Genomic DNA, 5,621 nt, shown 5'->3' on the forward strand with positions numbered 1-5,621 from the left:
TCTTAACTAGGCAAGTCAGTCTTATTTACAATGGACTCCCAATCACGACCGGATGTGATACAGCCTGGATGTTTTCGTGTGTGTGTGAGTGTGCAGTATTTTCAATGCTCAGATGATTTCAAAGAACATCCTCTATTTACAGCTTTCCTGTAGCTTTCCTGTAATGCTCTATTTATGTTGAAATTAATAAAAATCTGTTGAAATAATGTGTGTTCCGTATGTGGGAAGCTGATTTTAATCAGCGATGGGGATGGCAACACATTGGAAAGAAGAAGAAGAAATCGGAAAACTTTCCAACTTAAGGACCATGTTGAGTACCATATGTGAAGTCCACTAAGCTCATTTGGCAAAGCCCACAGCCCCCAGCTCTCAGCCCCCAGACCTCAACCCTCAGCCTCCAACCCTCAGCCCTCAGCCCTTATCCCTCAGCCTCCAGCCCTCAAACCTTAGCCCTCAGACCTCAGCCCTCATCCCCCAGTCCTCAACCCTCAGCCCTTAGCCCTCAGACCTCAGCCCTCAGCCCCCAGCCCTCAGCCCCCAGCCCTCAACCCTCAGCCCTTAGCCCTCAGCCCCCAGCCCTCAGCCCTCAACCCTCAACCCTCAGCCCTTAGCCCTCAGCCCCCAGCCCTCAACCCTCAGCCCTTAGCCCTCAGCCCCCAGCCCTCAGCCCTCAGCCCCCAGCCCTCAGCCCTCAACCCTCAACCCTCAGCCCTTAGCCCTCAGCCCCCAGCCCTCAACCCTCAGCCCTTAGCCCTCAGCCCTCAGCCCCCAGCCCCCAGCCCTTAGCCCTCAGCCCCCAGCCCCCAGCCCTCAGCCCCCAGCCCTCAATCCTCAGCTCTCAGCCCTCCCTCAGCCCTTAGCCCTCAGCCCTCAGCCCCCAGCCCCCAGCCCTTAGCCCTCAGCCCCCAGCCCTCAGCCCCCAGCCCTCAGCCCCCAGCCCTCAGCCCTCAACCCTCAACCCTCAACCCTCAGCCCTCAGCCCTCAGCCATCAGCCCCCATCCCCCAATCCTCAGCTCTCAGCCCTCCCTCAGCCCTTAGCCCAACCCTGGCATGACTTCCATTAAACAGGAAGGAATCCCAAAGTACATTATTCACTTTGAGATTCCTTCCTGTTTAAGGAGTGCAGCCATACAGCTGTAATAACTGAGATTCCTTCCTGTTTAAGGAGTGCAGCCATACAGCTGTAATAACTGAGATTCCTTCCTGTTTAAGGAGTGCAGCCATACAGCTGTAATAACTGAGATTCCTTCCTGTTTAAGGAGCGCAGCCATACAGCTGTAATAACTGAGATTCCTTCCTGTTTAAGGAGTGCAGCCATACAGCTGTAATAACTAAGATTCCTTCCTGTTTAAGGAGTGTAGCCATACAGCTGTAATAACTGAGATTCCTTCCTGTTTAAGGAGTGCAGCCATACAGCTGTAATAACTGAGATTCCTTTCTGTTTAAGGAGTGCAGCCATACAGCTGTAATAACTGAGATTCCTTCCTGTTTAAGGAGTGTAGCCATACAACTGTAATAACTGAGATTCCTTCCTGTTTAAGGAGTGCAGCCATACAGCTGTAATAACTGAGATTCCTTCCTGTTTAAGGAGTGCAGCCATACAGCTGTAATAACTGAGATTCCATCCTGTTTAAGGAGTGCAGCCATACAGCTGTAAAAACTGAGATTCCTTCCTGTTATAAGGAGTGCAGCCATACAGCTGTAATAACTGAGATTCCTTCCTGTTTTAGGAGTGCAGCCATACAGCTGTAATAACTGAGATTCCTTCCTGTTTAAGGAGTGCAGCCATACAGCTGTAATAACTGAGATTCCTTCCTGTTTAAGGAGTGCAGCCATACAGCGGTAATAACTGAGATTCCTTCCTGTTTAAGGAGTGCAGCCATACAGCTGTAATAACTGAGATTCCTACCTGTTTAAGGAGTGCAGCCATACAGCTGTAATAACTGAGATTCCTTCCTGTTTAAGGAGTGCAGCCATACAGCTGTAATAACTGAGATTCCTTCCTGTTTAAGGAGTGCAGCCATACAGCTGTAATAACTGAGATTCCTTCCTGTCTAAGGAGTGCAGCCATACAGCTGTAATAACTGAGATTCCTTCCTGTTTAAGGAGTGCAGCCATACAGCTGTAATAACTGAGATTCCTTCCTGTTTAAGGAGTGCAGCCATACAGCTGTAATAACTGAGATTCCTTCCTGTTTAAGGAGTGCAGCCATACAGCTGTAATAACTGAGATTCCTTCCTGTTTAAGGAGTGCAGCCATACAGCTGTAATAACTGAGATTCCTTCCTGTTTAAGGAGTGCAGCCATACAGCTGTAATAACTGAGATTCCTTCCTGTTTAAGGAGTGCAGCCATACAGCTGTAATAACTGAGATTCCTTCCTGTTTAAGGAGTGCAGCCATACAGCTGTAATAACTGAGATTCCTTCCTGTTTAAGGAGTGCAGCCATACAGCTGTAATAACTGAGATTCCTTCCTGTTTAAGGAAGTGTAGCCATACAGCTGTAATAACTGAGATTCCTTCCTGTTTAAGGAGTGCAGCCATACAGCTGTAATAACTGAGATTCCTTCCTGTTTAAGGAGTGTAGCCATACAGCTGTAATAACTGAGATTCCTTCCTGTTTAAGGAGTGTAGCCATACAGCTGTAATAACTGAGATTCCTTCCTGTTTAAGGAGTGCAGCCATACAGCTGTAATAACTGAGATTCCTTCCTGTTTAAGTAGTGCAGCCATACAGCTGTAATAACTGAGATTCCTTCCTGTTTAAGTAGTGCAGCCATACAGCTGTAATAACTGAGATTCCTTCCTGTTTAAGGAGTGTAGCCATACAGCTGTAATAACTGAGATTCCTTCCTGTTTAAGGAGTGCAGCCATACAGCTGTAATAACTGAGATTCCTTCCTGTTTAAGGAGTGCAGCCATACAGCTGTAATAACTGAGATTCCTTCCTGTTTAAGGAGTGTAGCCATACCGCTGTAATAACTGGCTTTAGGAAGAGTTGAATAGGAGGGCTGTGAGCTAATACATGTTGTTAATTCAACGAGAACAACTTGTTGGGAACACTTTCTATTAGATGACACTTTTTCCCTCACATTAGTGGCTGTCACATGCCTTTTCTGGCAGGCTGAAGAACTGTCTGCACATCCAGGATCTACAAGGATAAAATGCTCAAACTTGACCAATGGAAAGCTGAGGTGGAGGGACTTGGTTCAACCATCCACCATGACAAAAACAATGAAAATATGGTGGGTGTTGTGTTCTCCCTGTTAGGCTAATTCACCTGCCAATCACGTATCATTCCTCCAGTGTATAACCCAGGGACTGTACATTTAAATGTTAAAACCCCCTCGGGAAGTGAAAATTCCAATCCCAAACCCTGCTGGTCCTAGACAATGGGCCTGCTGGTCCTAGACAATGGGCCTGCTGGTCCTAGACATCATCCCAATCCCAAAGTGTGCTGGTCCTAGACAATGGCAATGGTCGTGCTGGTATTAACAGGGATTAGGGCATGGCTATTCTCATTGGTTCAGCCATCAATCTTCAGTCACGTGATTCATTTAAAACCCAGAAGATTGTACATTTAAATGTTAAAACCCATGTGCCTTGTCTTCCGAGGGAGTTACAGTAACATCCCATTCCGTGCTAGTCCTAGACCATCGGCATCCCAAATGGCACCCTATTCCCTACATAGTGCACTATGGCACTACGGGCCTTTTCAAACTATACAGGGAATAGGTTGCCATTTAATGCCAATGGGCCTGATGAATGAACAAGGATTAGGATTGGGATTAGCCTTGTCAGCACATATGTGACTGACACCCCCAGCACACAACCCCCACTCAGATAAACACGGCATGGCCTTTCCTTCCAGATTAGGATTAGGCCATTTAAACAATGGCAAGGACAAAAGAGGTGGAAGACAAAAGCCCACAGCACTGGGAGACAATGTTGTATTACTGTAACACTTGAAACTGTGGATTCCTTCACCAGAGGGGGATGAAATTCTCTGTGTGAGAGAGTGAGTGATCATATCAGCCTCTCCTTGAAGAAATGCGTGTTTTTCATTTTAGAAAATGAGGGGGGGGGGGGTATAAACATTAAAAGTGGGTCATTCACCTGAGTTATTATTTTTTCTATTATCTTTCCATTTACTTAAGATTCACCAGCTGATGAGTGAACGAGGTCTGGAAAGATAACAGTCCTTTACTCTGTCTGGCTGATCAGTAAGATGAGGAGGTTTGGAAAGATAACAGTCCTTTACTCTGTCTGGCTGATGAATAAGATGAGGAGGTCTGGAAAGAGAACAGTCCTTTACTCTGTCTGGCTGATCAGTAAGATGAGGGGGTCTGGAAAGAGAACAGTCCTTTACTCTGTCTGGCTGATCAGTAAGATGAGGGGGTCTGGAAAGAGAACAGTCCTTTACTCTGTCTGGCTGATCCGTAAGATGAGGAGGTCTGGAAAGAGAACAGTCCTTTACTCTGTCTGGCTGATGAATAAGATGAGGAGGTCTGGAAAGATAACAGTCCTTTACTCTGTCTGGCTGATCAGTAAGATGAGGGGGTCTGGAAAGATAACAGTCCTTTACTCTGTCTGGCTGATCAGTAAGATGAGGGGGTCTGGAAAGATAACAGTCCTTTACTCTGTCTGGCTGATGAATAAGATGAGGAGGTCTGGAAAGATAACAGTCCTTTACTCTGTCTGGCTGATCAGTAAGATGAGGAGGTCTGGAAAGAGAACAGTCCTTTACTCTGTCTGGCTGATCAGTAAGATGAGGAGGTCTGGAAAGATAACAGTCCTTTACTCTGTCTGGCTGATCAGTAAGATGAGGAGGTCTGGAAAGAGAACAGTCCTTTACTCTGTCTGGCTGATCAGTAAGATGAGGAGGTCTGGAAAGATAACAGTCCTTTACTCTGTCTGGCTGATCAGTAAGATGAGGAGGTCTGGAAAGAGAACAGTCCTTTACTCTGTCTGGCTGATCAGTAAGATGAGGGGGTCTGGAAAGAGACCAGTCCTTTACTCTGTCTGGCTGATCAGTAAGATGAGGGGGTCTGGAAAGAGAACAGTCCTTTACTCTGTCTGGCTGATCAGTAAGATGAGGGGGTCTGGAAAGAGAACAGTCCTTTACACTGTCTGGCTGATCAGTAAGATGAGGGGGTCTGGAAAGAGAACAGTCCTTTACTCTGTCTGGCTGATCAGTAAGATGAGGAGGTCTGGAAAGAGAACAGTCCTTTATAGTACATTCTGAAAGTGTTGGTTTGAGAGGGTTTTCTACACGTTCATGTCAGAAGAAAACCAGTGTTCCCTGGGCCAAGGACTCAAAACCTACAGACTGAACCATGTAATCCTGCTCTCAGCTATTTTGTTCACGCTTAAGATTGTGTAGTAGAAGTGCACATTGAAGGTCATCAGCAAGCCTTACCTAACCTGTTGAGTTGATATAGTTACAGAGCAATAGAGTAGTTCTCAAAGGGACAACGAGCGTTTATTAAACAGTTGTCAATACTTAATTCTGTTCAAGTTCTGCAGAAAACGATTACATCAAACATCTTCACCAACCCTTAACCTTACCTAACCTATTGAATCAATTGAATCAATATCTACAGATGTAGGATCTTAATTTGAGC

The sequence above is a fragment of the Salvelinus fontinalis genome, chromosome 2, assembly GCF_029448725.1.
Source record: "Salvelinus fontinalis isolate EN_2023a chromosome 2, ASM2944872v1, whole genome shotgun sequence".
Lineage (NCBI taxonomy): Eukaryota > Metazoa > Chordata > Actinopteri > Salmoniformes > Salmonidae > Salvelinus > Salvelinus fontinalis.